Source organism: Protopterus annectens, chromosome 7.part1, assembly GCF_019279795.1.
Source record: "Protopterus annectens isolate FY-2018-M chromosome 7.part1, PAN1.0, whole genome shotgun sequence".
In the NCBI taxonomy this organism is placed as follows: Eukaryota; Metazoa; Chordata; order Ceratodontiformes; family Protopteridae; genus Protopterus; species Protopterus annectens.
In genome coordinates, this window is record NC_056740.1 from 286600107 (window position 1) to 286616467 (window position 16361).

The 16361-nt window shown below is 38.6% G+C and overlaps 1 protein-coding gene across 1 annotated transcript in view; it reads right to left on the reverse strand.

The window, feature by feature from the left end:
- The window catches only part of KLHDC8B (kelch domain containing 8B), a 1966070-nt gene that overhangs the window by 1416779 nt on the left and 532930 nt on the right, over positions 1-16361 (reverse strand). The gene's annotated exons all lie outside the window — the stretch shown is intronic.

Sequence of the window (16361 nt, forward strand, 5' to 3'; positions counted from 1 at the left end):
CTTTTTCAAGATGTGATAGGCCTATCATGGAGGGGGGGGGGGGTGGAATATTTGAATACTCATCCAATTGTCTAATTCCTTCTTAAAGAGGGACAGAGTATGTAACATTGCTTGATCTGGAGAGGGACGCTTGCTCCAGTGAAGCCTTAGTCATTATGTAACAAAATCTGTCTTTTCATCATGATTTATTTATTGCTGAATCAGGCTCAGATCGCTGGTCCTAGTGTTCAATAAACTGCTTTGGGATAAATAAGAGGTCTTTGATTGTTGAATAAATAATGGCCTGGAAGGCAAGGCACAGTTCACCTCTAAGGAGTTTATCTGACACTTAATACAGGGACAAGGACTCAGACATCTCTTGATAGCTCAGGTTCTTTGGGCCATTGAACTTTTTTGTTAGGAACATTTGGGGTTCATCCAAGTGCTTGATATATTTAGTAAGATACTTCCCAAAAGGGGCATTGTATTTGATGATGGGCATGATCACTGCAGAATACAAAGGAGTAAGGACTTCTTTGGATCTAGATGAATTACCTTTATGATCATCTATTGTACTGTCTGCATACTCCCAAATGAAGCAGTATTGTCACAGTATTGTACCTTTCAGCATATAAACACTCAACCATGAGTGTATCACAACCAGCAAAAAATGTGCAACTATTTTTAGTTCTGTAATACTCAACTAACATTAGTCTGTATTTCCCACTTTTTTAAATAATGAACATAGTCCACTGTCTTTAGCTGTCATTATTAATCTTTCATCTATTGGCTTAAATTCACCTCTGCTTAGACATTCACGCATCAAACCTTGATCAATATGTAGTCCACTGAGGCCAAGTTGCTGTACATGTTAACAATCATCTCTCAAAGTTTAACAGCTAAAGCTAGCAAGCCATCATTTCACACAATATAATAGTTCAAATAAAGCACAACTTGAAGGTTCACCATTGAAATGAGGTGTATATAATTAACTGTTATTAATGATCTCACTTTACAGAAAAATATTAATGTTGAAATGCAAAAACGCCTCAACTGGCCATTTAGTTTCTCTTTCCCATCACATTACCTGCCAAATAACAGAACACAACCACCTCACCTTGTTATTGTTTAGAATCAAATTCTTAGTTTTCTTCTAGATCCACACTATCACAGCCATCATAGCATTTCCTAAGATCTGACCCCACTAACACATTACTCATCCAGTCTGGAGTAGATAGAAACCCCTGCAAACTACTCATCAGTGACTTGGTCAGAGTAAGCAAAGGTTCATAGGTTCATAGGTTCATACTAGGCTATCTGCCCTAGGGCATTTATAAGCCTAGCCAGAATGTGTTTGGCTTTCGCCACCCATTTTAAATTTATTTTGCTATGCCCTTTTTCGAGGTTAGTATACTGTGCCTCTGTCTAACAGTGACACAGAAGTGATACCCGGGGTAAACCTACGATCTCCCATCCACTCATCAAGATTCCCCTTGAAGAGAGTCAATGAGGGACTCTGCCTAACCTGGACTGGGATTTTATTCCAGAGTGAAGGGAGCCTCTGGGTTATGAATCTGTCCCTCCAGCATGTCCTATTTATTTCAGTGCTGAGGTTCAAGTCTCTCGAGCGTGGCTCGATGGGATTTGGATTTTCTGAGGTGCAGCATGTCCATTAATTCCGGGTTGGACATGGCTTTATATGTCAGGCACAGATCACCTCTGAACAGGCGGTATGCCACTGAGTAGAGCTGGAGTTTCTTTAACCGGGTAGCATATGGCATCTGTTTGAGCCCTTTGATCCTCTTGGTGAGGTACTTTTGGGGTCTTTCCAGTTGCTGCAGGTGTCTGGTAAGGTACATCCCAAAAGGGGCATTGTACTCAATTATGGGCCTGATGAGGGATGAGTAAAGAGGCACGATGACCTCCCCTGATCTAGATGTGAATCCCTTCATGATTAGGTGGGCTATATAAAATGTTTTTCTAACCACTTTGGCCACGTGGTGGTTAAATGAGAGATTGCTATCAACTTGGGTCCCCAGGTCCCTAATTACTTCTTCTGTACTTAATGGATTACCACCTATGTGGTAATTTGTGGGCACTTTGTTTTTGCCAAAGGGGATGACTATACACTTTTTGGCATTTAGCTTGAGGCCATGGCTCTGGCACTAGTTGTCTGTTTCTATGAGGCCCTTTTGGAGGATGCTTGTGTCGGCTGGAGAGTCAATTATGGCACCCAGTTTGTAGTCATCTGCGAACTTGGTCAGCCACAGTCCTTCCGTGTTGGCCTGTACCTCCGAGAAATATATACCGAACAAGAGAGGTCCCAGGACTGAGCCTTGTGGGACACCACTTGTAACTGGTTTGGAGTCTGACATGGCTCCAGCAATTCTAACCATCTGAGTTCTGTCCTTGAGCCAGTTTGCAACCCATCTAGTGACATAGGGGTTTATATTTAAGCTGGTGAGCTTATCTATAATGCCCGAGTGGGGTATTGTATCGAAGGCTTTTGCAAGGTCCAGGTAGGCTGTGTGGACCACCTTCCCCTCGTCAATGGCCTTGTTGACTGTTTTAAAGAAATCAACCAGGTTTAAGAGGCAGGATCTGCCCTTAACCAAGCCCAACTGGGTAGGATCCAGTGTTTGTAGGTCCCCAATATCTTTATTTATGAGGTCCATGATGATCCTTTCCATAGCTTTGCAGACCAAGCTAGTCAGGCTTATGGGGCGATAGTTTCCAGGATCCGTTGAGGCACCACCTTTATGGAGAGGGACCACTGTTGCTGTACACCACTCTTTGGGCACATATCCTGTAGTAAGGCTGAGATTGAACAGTAGTTTTATGTTTGGGTTTAGCTCTTCTTGGAGTTCATGTAGGACGCAGCCCGGGACACCGTCTGGTCCCATTGATGCTGTGTTTTTTGCTTTGGAGAGGGCGGGTCTTACCTGAGCATCTGAGATGTCAGGGGGGCAGCACTCTGCTGGGATAGATATTTGCCCTTTTGGTGGGGGGGGGAGAAGTTTGCGCTGAACCTGTCAGCTAGGATGTTGGCAATGTCTGTGGGTTCGGTGTATTTTTTGTCATTTTGGACTAATTCTGAGCATATCTGGGAATTCCCACCCAGGTTCCTAACATAACTAAAGAAAGCCTTGTGATTATCCTTAGTGTCCTGTGCAATTTTTCTCTCGAAGCTGGCGTTAGACAATTTTATGTGTGCCCGTAGTTTTTTGCTAATACTGATCAGTGATGCCTTCCCTTTTTGGGATTTTGCTCTATCATTTAGTAGCTTCCTCCTTCTATTGTATAGTTTGTTTATGGCTGGGGTCCACCAGACAGGACGTCTGCCTTTGGAGGATTGGGTCTTGGTTTTATTTGGAATCGCATGATCCATGCATTCCTGAAGGTGTTCATAGAATGCGTTTATAAAGGATTCTGCGGCCTGGGCCGTATTTTCCACAGGCTCGGGGGCTTTGAAGGATTCCACCTCAGTTTTCAGGAGTGTGAAATTTGCTTTAGAGAAGTTTTTCACTGTGGTTTTCTGGGCAGGGGGTGGGGTCGGGATGTGAATATCCAGTGAGATTAGTTTATGGTCTGATCTTACCAGTGAGGGATACACTTCTGGTCTGGAGCATAGAGTCCCCATGTTGGTGATGATCAGGTCCAGTATGTTTTCCCCTCTTGTGGGAGTGGTAACAAGTTGTTCCATAACATTTGAGTTTATAAATTCTAGGAACCTTTGGGCTAGGGTGTTGGAGCTAGAGTAATGCTCCCAGTCTATGTTTGGGTAGTTGAAGTCGCCCAATATAATGGTGTTTGGAGAGACCTTCATATTTTCCAGTGTTCTCAGGAAGGCTGAGTGGGGTTCCTGGGTTTGGGAGGGTGGTCTGTAGCAGGCTATAAACTGGAAGGCAGTTTTACCCACTGTTAGTTGTACATGGATAGTCTCTGATGCTTCGTGCTTCGCCACCAACCTGGAGGTGTGGGTATCTTTGATGAATATCGATACTCCCCCTCCTTTTGTGGTTCGGTCCAAGTTTTGGGACTAAAAAGCATGGTATGAGGTATAACCTGGTAGTGCTGGGGTGCTCTCGGGAGCCCTGAACCAGGTTTCTGTTACTGCACAGATATCGATGTTCTCCATGCTAAGGAGAGTTTCGAGTGCGTGCATCTTGAGGTTTAGACTTCTGGCGTTGAGTAGCATTACTCTTAGTTTCTTATCCCTTGTGATACCTATGGAGGTGGGTTTGTCTTTTGAGCCTTGCCTAAAAAAGGCACTATGGGGTAGCAAGAGCCTTTTCCAATATCCGAAAGCCCAGGGGTGACAGGTGCAAGCCGTCCCTAGCGAAGCATCGTGGCTTGTCGAGCATATCATCCCAAGCTGACAGGCATTGGATCCCCTTTGAATGACACCAGTACTTAAGCCAATTGTTGAAATTGATCATCTTGTCTTCATATTGTGGCATCATTCTTGGTGAGGGTAAGATGCTACTCAAGGTCAGGGTCATACCGGCCTGAGCTACATGCTCAGAGAGCTCCTTTATGTCTCTTTTCATGTAGTCCAGGGAGGTACGTCTCAGGTCATTCACACCAGCATGGACAATGACTGAGTCATATTTGTACTTGCCTTGGAGTGACCTGAGTGCTTGTGTTATGTGGCGGATCCTAGCGCCCGACAGGCTGCTCACCGTGACCGTCTCCTTGTTCAGCCTGGTGAGTGGGACGTCAGTGTGCTTGACGCTAGAGTCACCTATTACAAGTGTATCAGGTGTGTTGTTTAGTCTTAAGGGCTGTGACTGTTTGGCACACTGGCTTTGTGAGATATGTGTTGCACGTGTTTTGTTTTGGGGTAGCGGCTGCTTGGGTGTCTGCTTTGGAGTTCTCTGCTGCTTCGGCAGATCTTTATTTAGAGCCTCCGAGTATGTTTTTGTGTGATTATGTGTTTGGTTTGCTGTCGTGGTAGGTCTATGTGAGACTGGAATTGTAGTGAGTGTGGTTTCCTTCTCCTCCTGACTGGTTATGCCAGTACTGAGTTGAGAGAGCTTAGCCTCCAGTTTGGCTATATGGTTGCATCTCTCACATGTGTTGGAATTTGTTGGGAGGAGGAGAGGGTTGTATGTGTACATGAGGCAGTTGTAACATTGCCTCAAGATTCCCAGATTCACCAGCTGGACCGGAGAGGAGATTGACAACTGACCTTTGGACATGCTAGAATAATATTGGGAATTCCTTAATAATTGAAAACCAGGGCCAGTGGGGAGTGAGGGTGTAGTGCTTTTAATTTTTAGTGCTGACTTATATAATTGCTTTAGTGAGCAAGTGCCAGGTAACTTAAGTGCAATGTGTTACAGGTAACTTAAATGCAAAAACGACAAACATTAACTTTCTTTCAAGTGAAACAAGGAAATAAGTACAGTAAGCAATGCAGATATCACTAGTGATCTACAGAAGCGCTGAGAAGCCGCGTATTAGGTGGAATTAGCGTTCCAGGGAAATAACAAGCAAACAAACAACAAGCATATAAACAAAGCTAGATTCAGCAGGCCTGGATCTAGTCTATGCTACAGCAAACAAGGTGTACTAATTTCAGTAAGATACAGTTCAAATATTCAGGCACTATAAACCTTTAACCAGAAATTCCCAGCTCAGAAGGGCAGAGTCCAGCCTCTTCTCCCACAAGAGTGCAGACCACAAACCTTCTTAATGTAAAATAACTGGCCTGAAGCCCAAGTGCTTAAACCAGAACTAATACACTTTAAGAATAACAGACACTGGGCTCTCAATCAGCAGTTCCCAACTTAGAAGGATGAAAGCTACCTGTCCTGCCACCACAGTGCATGCCACAAACCTTCCTAATGTAAAACAACTGGTCTGAAGCCCAAGTGCTTAATCCAAAAGACTTAGAATGATAGCTACACTTTAATCAAGTTACAACCAAGCAGTAATAAATACAATTGAATACTTTAGAGAATGCCTGGATTAGTGCTCAAGTTACACAAACAAAGCTAGATCCAGCAGGCCCGAATCCAGTCTATGCCACAGCAAACAAGGCGCACCAACTTCAGTAAGAAGCAGTTCAGATATGAATGCACTATAAGCCTTCAACCAGAAATTCCCAGCTCAGAAGGGCAGAGTCCAGCCTCTCCTCCCACAAGAGTGCAGACCACGAACCTTCTTAATGTAAAATAACTGGCCTGAAAGCCCAAGTGCTTAAACCAGAATTAATACACTTTTAGAATAACAGACACTGAGCCATCAATCAGCAGTTCCCAACCTAGAAGGATGTAAGCTACCTGTTCTGCCACTACGGTGCAGACCACAAACCCTCTCAGTGCAAAACAACTGGTCCGAAGCCCAAGTGTTTAAACCAAAAGGCTTAGAATGAGTTACACCAAGCAGTAATAAATACAATTGAGTACTTTTAAGATGATGCAAAAGTAAAAAAAAGTAGGTAGAAACACAAGTACAGTAAAAGCAGATGCAATTTTTTTTTTTTTTTCTGAACAAGTGCTGAGATCAAAGAAACAGATTTGAGTGCTGAAACTAGAAAACTGGCTATTTCTCCTTTGTATTCTGCAGTGATCATGCCCATCATCAAATACAATGCCCCTTTCGGGAAGTATCTTGGGTATTTCTGAAGTGAAAATAATTTTAACACTGCTAAGAATGACAACCTGTACCTGAGCTTATGCAATTTGTACTCATTGATAACATCCAAAAACAGAGTTATTTATCGCATGGCAGTCTCTAAGAAATCATGATACACCAGTACTGGTTTTCTGTTCACCACTATCCTTTTTGTAGTTTGCCACAACTGTGACAAAACATGTTCCCTTTCATACTACACAATGAACTGAACCAAAATCATTCTCCGTTTGCTATATGTCCTGTTTCCTACAGACAACGGCAACATATTGACCTACTCAATACCCAACAACAACTTAAAAAAACAGTCCATTGTGCCATCTTAGTTTTAACAAATTTTTACCACATAAATCCTTCTTTCCCATCACATGATAGTAAATTGCCTCCTTTCCTCAATTTCCAAAGTCACTAATGTCTGTTGAGAGTACACAAACTGCTCTTAAATCTGTCACTCTCTCCCACAATGCTAACATTGAATCACACTATTCTTTCAGAAAGCCACCAGAATCATCAGCAAATATCTTGAATTGTTTAAAATAATAATTCAGAAACTCTTGCAGAGTTTCCAAGGCATTATCTTGGTTCATTTTGCAAAGACACATAATACACTGGTGACTGCCTTATTTACTTGATGGAGTTCCAAATGCATGAGGTGTGTCCCACAGTCCTTTTGGTCCTATATAAAGATACAATTTTCACTTTATGTGCACACCATCAATAACTGTACTATTCTTACCAAAATCATTTTGAACATCGTACTTAAAAAACACTTTAATCTGATAGAACAGATGAAGAGAACAACCAGCCTCATAAAGTGTCATGAATCATCTCTCAGCATAGCTCCTTTTCATGAACAGCATTTCAAAAATGTTTATGATTTTCTAAAGATATGATTTTGATGACTGTACATTTAGGTATGTCTCCATGCAGTTATAAAGCTTAATATTGGCCTAGATGATAAGCTGGCACATTCTTGGGTGACATGTAACAAGCATAGGTGTAATTTTAATTTATTTATTTGTTAACCAGGTATGCGACCTGGTCATTCTCAGACCCTTTTCATACCTAACTGAGCCATGGAAGAAAATGCAAATGCAGAGGTAGAAGAAAAGGAGACATTCTGGAGAAAACCTTATACAAAATCAAATTCATCTTTCACAGCTTACAAGAAAATATTATAATTCAGTAAAACAATAAAATGCTGGTAGCTAAAACATGCAAGCCTTAATTCTTACACTGAAACTAGCATCTCAGCCTTCCAGCCTTTTTAAACACAGATAACATTAGACATTTTATACTGCAAAACGTCACTCTATCAATACACTCTTCATGCATATAAGACAAAAAAAAAGCAGGAACTTCAGGAACTTAGCCATGTGATGATTATAGGACCTAAATTCTTACGGCCCTGGGATAATTTTCCAGTCATCGAATTCAATTTTAAAGAAAGTTAATGAGTTGCATTGCTGAACACGCAGGGGTAGTTTACTCCAGAGGTTTGGGAGGTGCTGGGTTATAAACCTGTCCCCACACCATGCTTTATGTATCTGCTGGTGAAGATTTAGGTCCGTGGTTCTAGTACTGGTGGAGATATTGGACCTACATTGAAACTGGTGGGTCAGGACAAGCAGGTCTCTAATGGTCCAGTAAGCAAGGCAGATAGCTTGATTTATGCCAAGATTTACTGGTATGGGCCTCTGGGAGAAAGGAGGCATGGAATGAGGAAGGGTACAGGCAAAGAGAGAATAACCATGAGACTCAGTGGCCCTGGAATATGCATGAATGTATGAATTACACAGCCTGCATTTGCATGAGCCTCTAATAATTGCAGGACCCACACATTTACATGGTGCATTCATCTTTAACCAGTACTTTTAAAATCCCACAGTGACAGAAAGTGAGTACAACAGAAAGGAGACAAGTATATGCAAAGTCCACATTAACAAAGTACCATAATGCATATCATATTAAATATTTCATTACAATCTCATCATCTATGACTCGGTACTGAAATGTAAAAATGTGCCGTGCCTGCTTTTTGCAGAAGACATGTGAAGTACCTGTGGTGAAGTTAACTATGATTTGTTTTAAATAAATCATACAAATTTAACACACAAACTGATATAACAAAAAAGAAGTTCTGAATCCATTTTTATTTAATGCTTTCATTACCTAATATCATGGGACTTCATCAGAATAATACATGCAGACAAGACCAGAGCTCTTAAATACAATTATTTAGTCATGTGCTCATTTAAAATGTTAACAAAATGATTAAATGTTAAAACAAATGTATAAAACCATATAAAAAAGCCAAACTACAAGAAATACTAAAGGAAATAGTATAAAATTGTTCTTATCTAAAATGTGCTTTTAGTTTTAATAAACAAGAAACTGACACCATATCATTTAATCCCAGTGTCTGGTATGTATGTAAAATAATTGCCACCAAAGGTCTCTTCTCTACAAAAGCAAACCTCAAGGTCCCCCCCTTTTGGGCTCTGTATTACCTCTTCTACTGCAAAAAAAAAAAAAAAAAAGTATGTTCACGATTATTTTCTATGTTTGTACATAGCATTTGTACATTTTTATTCCCAATATCGTATATATGTTCATAAATACATTCATTTAGCTTTCTCTCCATTTTTCCTACGTAAAGCGCCATGACTGATAGGTATCAAACATTAAATCTTTTGTAATGTATTTATCAAGAATGGAAATATCAACCATTAATTGTTCCATAGCAATTTGGTTATATTTAATCAATGATTTCATTAATTTGCACACGTTTATGGTATAATTGCAACAACTCTTTACGCAAAGGTGATTGCAATTTCAAGTCTGTCAGAAATTTTGAAGACCAGAGCCCTTACTGGTGAATGATCTTAATACTTTAAAAATATTAGGTACAAGACCAAAGGTCATATATAAGAAGGGGTGGAATTTTAAGAACTTATTCGAAAATGTATTAGACAGCATCAATAGTCTCTCTCTTAAGATGTCAAGTTGTGGGTGTTGCAACTATTTTGAGTATGGTCACAATGGAATTGACATCAATATCCAGTGCAGAACCATTGCTACAAAAGGAAAATATAATTGTAATACACGTAGTATGATGTATATAGCCTACTGTAAATTATGTCCAGTGTTTAACATGGGAATACAGTATGTTTTTTTTTCATCTATTGTGGTCATTTTCAGTCTTTTTCATTGTTTAGTTATATTTTTCCGGGCAATGTAACCATCAGCTGTCTTATTTCATTTTCATTCATATTTATATAACCAACATTTCAGTGCTGTCTTATGGTAGAGCAAGCTGTCATCCCAACTTCCTCTAACCCTAGGTGTCCCACAAGGATCCATACTAGGTCTCCTTCTTTTCTATATCTTTATCAATGATCTGCACACCACCATCCCAGGAGCCACCTGCATCCAATATGCAGATGACTCAGTGCTAATATGCTCCGCCTCCTCTCCTACACAACTTCTAACCCTCACCCAGACCACTTTCAACACGGTAGAAACATGGCTAGCTAATCACCTCCTGCTTCCAAATCCTAACAAAACCAAGCTACTACTTTTCTCCCCTAACCATAGAATTTCCCCTCCTTCCTTTAACATCATATCTAGCAATGACACCATTATCTCCCCTGATGACCACACAAAGTTTCTAGGAGTAATATTAGACAACAACCTTACATTTGATAAACATGTCAATCACACTATTAAGTCCGTCAACAAAATACTTGGCTCCCTGTACAGAGCCAAACCTTTCCTCACCCCCCCTCCCAGCTAGGGTAGCTATTGCAAGATCACACCTCCTCTTTACCCTTATGTATGCCTCCCCTGTACACACCAACCTATCCAAAACAGATCTCAACAAATTATCAGGATGTTACAATCATATAGCCAGATTCGCTACTGGCATGGCTTTTAGGACCAACCATTGCCAGAACCTCAAAGCACTGGGATGGCTAGAGTATCCTACCCTTCTACAGTTCAACCAGCTTATAGTAGCACATAAAATACTCCATCAACCTGATAACACCCCTGCCCTCAAAAATATTCTCATAGTACCCCCAGGCCATTACGCTCAGCTGATAAACTAATGATACTGACCCAAAAATCTAACAACTCTGCAGGCGATGCTATATTTTCCAACTCAACTGGTAAAATCTGGAATCTACTCCCTACTACCATTACCAAGGAAACCTCACTACCCCTATTTAAAAGAGAACTAAAAAATACCCCACATCTATTGGCTGTGCTCTTCTTCTAAACCTGACTAACAACTTCACTAATACATGTCTTGCTACCCAACCTGCTGTTTACCCAAGTATCTATGTCTCATAGCATTTGAATGTCTAAGCATTGTGAATTATGAAATCTGATTGTATTCTATGTTTACATTTTCTGATAAGTCTTTGCCAATTAGATGTAATGTCTGCACATTGTGTATATTGATATCTGCCTGCATTCTTTGTCTATATTTTCCTAAACATGTCTGCCTGAGTTTATCACTCAGTGATGTATGTACTGTCTCTTTTTTGGTATGGGGAGCTTGTTTCCCTGGGCCTCCACTGAAAATGGACATATATCCAGTCAGTCTATACTCATCAACAAATGTAAAATAATAAATAAAATAAATTCTTGATACTAAGGATGATACACGCACAATGTAATGGCATAGTGGAAATGGTAGAAAATCATGTTAAACAATTATACCAAAGAAATATGCTTTGCTGGGCATATTATACTAAGGCAGACAAAGATATAAAAGAAGGTAGGCAGACAGTTTCAACAAAAGCAGAATGTAGACATTTATAGAAGTGCAAAAGCTCTGTCCTAGAAGAAAATGTGACTGCGCATATATTTATATCACCTTACCTTAAAAGCTCTAACAAGAAAGTCTGAAGTCTCAGAAACAGAAAAAGAGGAATAAACATAAATGACCTACACATACAGCTCAACAGGATAATGTAGTGCCATATATATATATAAAGAAAATCTGATAGAATTCCAGACACAGCAAGGCCAAGTGAAATATCTAAAACGAAAGTCAAAACATGGAGGGATATAAATTAAAAGAGAGTTAAGACACTTGACACTAAACACTTTGAAAGGAGTGTGTAATAATGAAACGTCTAAACAAATAAAATATAACCACTTGAAAGATTTGCATGGATTAAGAAGATAAGAGGCAAAAAAGAAATCAGGTGGCCAGGTTCTGTCAAGTATAATACATGAATTTAAACATCCATGCCTAGCAAAGAGACATGTTTGAAAATGTAGGAAGAAAAAAAAAAGAAAAACATTTCACAAGAGTGTGAAAGGGTATCAATAAAAACAGAGAAAGCCTTAGTACAGAGACATCAGACAGATAAACAAAACAGCAAATAGGCTAAATAGAAAATCATAAATAGAGAATGTATCAAGTACAGTAAAAAAATCCAAAAAAGATCCAATATGAAATGTCAAACCTCTATGTTCAAAGTAAATGAGACTGATAGCAATAAAAGATTAGAGATAAAAGTAATAAACTCAAATGTGTAGATGTAGAGACTCATGCATAACAATTAAAATACTGACAAGTGTCATTTGTAATAAATTAAATTCAAAGTTTCAAATGCAAAATATAAGTGCAATAACATGCCTAGAGGTCAACAAAGTCACTCCAAATGAGAAGCCATTTTGAAGCATCAGTAGAGGTAAATGAGAGATTGACAAAAGCTGGATTAAACTTACAAAGACATTGAGAGGATGAAAACCGATCAGGTCAAGTTACTCGCGGACTCGGTTATAATACCTGTACCCAGCCATAGTAGAATGCTTTTACTTGGTAGACAGAAAATAGAAGAGGAGACACAGAAACTAGAAAATGTAGCCATACTTTAAATGGTATCTAGGTCTTCTCCTTTGATCCCTATCATAGGTACATCCCTTAACTAATGAAACCTCAAGAGGTGAGCATTTGTGTTGAGATGAAGTTATTAAGTGACCCAGTACAGATATGAATGCATTTGAATCCAGAGGAAGATGACAGAATAAATGAAATAAGTGGAGAAATTGTACTTGTCAAACTGAACATACAGTCATGTTACCATCAATGTGAGCTGTACGCAGGATGCAGAGGCATTGCTACCTTTTCTGTAGGACTGATGAGATAAAAAAATGGATTGTAGCCAGAAATCTGTATAACAGATGTCCCAGCCACACTCATGGCAGGAAATATTCCAGAAAATCAAATAAAGCAACAGACAAAATACAAGGCTGAATATAAAGCAGTGGAATAACTGCAAAACAAATCAGTCACAGAGGTCAAATGTAAGCAACCACAATAACAAAACTCACTTTAAACATAAAATAATGCACAATGTTACAGACATTTGTGAATAGTCATTGTAATTTGAAAACAGTTGTAATCCAACTATAACTTTAAAGGATTGACACATAAAACTCACATATTATGAAATACTTTGCATCAATGCATTAGGAATGTTTGTAACAAAAAAAAAATGATTAAATAACACAAAGAAAGGTACTAAGCAGAGTAAGACAAAATGTGTTGAAACTGGACAAGGAAAGTATGAAGTAATATTAATGTGATATAAGTGGTTTCATGTTATTAAGAAAAGAGATGTCAGGTGATTCTGTTCAAATAAAGGCCATACCAAATCAAAAGAGGTAAGTAGTTTGCTAGAAAAGGCTAATCACAGATTTAAAAAAAAGCTATATTACCATCACTATACCACTGTGGGGAAAAAGTGTGACCTGAAATATCAAGAAACACTCACGCAATTAAATAAATAAGAGATTAAGCTTACAAGCAGTTCTGCCATATTTTAATATATTGTGCAGAACAAAACTACAACTTGATGCTACTTCAGCAGCCCTGAGGATAATTCTGAGTAAAGCACAGGGTGGGAAACAAAAAGATGATAGTTTGTACCACATGGCCAATATCAAATGTAAAGGAAAAAGGCTCACAGTTAGAATGAAGTATTAGACACAGTATGGGTTGTGAATATTTTTACATCTGTTTTGCAAGGAACTTAGAAACTCAGAGACTTTTATATCACTGTATAAACTGCCATTTAGAACAAAGTGATGGTCACTGAGGCCTCAACCCTACCAGTGCAAAGTAAGGTACAAAACAGACAGAAATTGCTGCAAATATAAATATTAATGCAACCTATAACAAAAAAAGAGGACAGAAATATTAGAAAGTGCAAATAACTGCCTTAATATTATTATTTAAGTCTCTAAAATCCAACCATAAAAAGAGATGCAGGGTGAAAAGAAAAATACTGTTCCCTATTAAAATAACAGCACTCACAATGCAAAGTCTCAAAAGCCCAAAAAAGACCAAAATGCAGAAGAAATATCAAACAACATCATTTTTCCTCTTTTAAGCTTGTTTTTTTTTTTTTTTTTTTTTGCAGGGTGCAAAAGCACCGCACCCACTGAACACACACACACACACACACACACATATATATATGGATTCACTTTATATCCTTGAAATACTGAAATGTCGAAATTCAGTATTTTGAAGTCGAATCTTTAAAACATAGAAAACTCAAAACCGCAAAATTCAAAATCTTGCACACCGGAGATTTTGAATTTCGCAGTACTACTGCACACACACCCACACCATCCTCCCCACATACAAACACAAGCTCTCTACTACATAAAAGTAGGGGGGCAATCCCCCCTGCACCCCCCATGTGGGAGGGCTGCGCCCCCAACACACCCCCTACTAAAATATTCTAACTCCGAGGTCACACTACACACAAACACACACACACCACCACACAAGCTACATTCTGCTCACACACACACATCGCAGCAACAAAACACACTAATACACACCACAGCCCCTACCCAAAAGCCTTAACACACACACACACACACACACACACACACACACACACACACACACACACACACACACACACACTTACCTGAATCCGTAACAACAGCAGAACCTCGAATACCAGAGGTTTTGATTTTTGTGCTTCTGGACTTTCGCTCTTTTCAGGATTCCACTTTATGGGCTCGAAATAGTGAATTTCGACATTTCAGTATTTCAAGCTTCTAAAGTGAATCCATATATGTGTATATATATATATATATATATATATATATATATATATATATATATATATACACACACACACACACACACACATATATATATATATATATATACATATATATATATATATATATATATATATATATATATATATATATATATATATATATCCCACCTCCAAGATTGCCATACTTTGGAGAGATGGAAGCATTCTGAGAAATGGCAATTTCAGGCTTAGTATATGTAAGCAAAGATATTTGATAGTTTAGTCTTTACATTCTGGGAATCAGCATTGTTAGTCTTGGCTTGTTCAAATGCTTACCATAAAATATTAAATATTAAAATAGATTAAAGAATTCTGCATGGACTACAGACAGCATAAGATGTCATAAGGAAAATAAACACGGCCGTGATAGTGAGACAATAAGGACATATGAAAGGTATAAATAAGATAACAGTGCCTGTAAATGTGACATACTTAATGAAAGGGACACGACTTAATTGTCTAAAGAACCACTGAAACAGCTCAAGGAGCTCCAATGATGGTATAAAAGATAAAGGAATAAACTGGTTTCTTGAAAAAGATGAGATGATTGCAAAGATTCTAAAATGACTATTTGTTAGGCCAGACAAATCTATAGCTGAATAACAGTGGATATGTTCAGATATCTGAATGTCCTATAGCAGCCCACACAAATTTCAGCATAGACTTCTATGGGTATAACATAAGTTATTTACTTGTACTGATTAATGAATATTCAGGACTAAGATTTATGAAACTCACTGCATCCATGTGCAGGAATGCCACTCCAGGACCATATCATTGTCATGCTTGGAATACCACAAACTATAAAAAATAAATGACCCTTTTTTAATAGGTCACATTTCAGGTAGTTCTTCAAAAATATGGGAGCACATACAAATGGATACACCACATCACATTCAAGCTTGGACTTATGAAATGACAAGGAGGCCTACATAGAAACAGCTGCAAGAATAGTCATATCTGAAAACATTCCAGCAAAGTTAAAGAGTCTGTTGAGAGTTTGCAGAGTTTATACATGTATTTGCATAATAAAATTCCATTAACAAGTGAAACAACAAATGCATCTGATTAGTCCATATGAAAAAGAGGTTCTCAATAAAACTTTAAAATGAAGTAACTTGCTGGTTTGAGGAAAAACAGCACTGAACACACCTTCCAAGAAGACATTTTGAGGTAATGAAAAGTGGGAAGGAAATCAAACATTTAGCTGGTATGTTAATGAACATCAATAGGAGACATTGCTTTAAAAAACACTGTTAATTTCTAATGCTCTCACATGATGAGTATGCAAACTGTGACTATGTACTCTCTGTGGTCCAAGTAATAGTTCTAGAGACCTTACTAAGTGCAATAATGAGTAGCGTAGGAGATCCCAAAAGATGACTTAGGAACCTGCCTACTTTAAAAAAAATACATGTATGCATCAAATTATTTGTGTGCATGTGTTGTGTGTATATCTATGTTTAGCGTGTGCATGTGTATGTGCCTCTGTTTAACTTTGGAAGTTTAATTGCATTGCTAGAAGGTTAAAAATCTAACTATAATGTTACTTCACTGTCAGAAATGTTTTTTAAAAAAACAACAAATGCTGATTTTAAT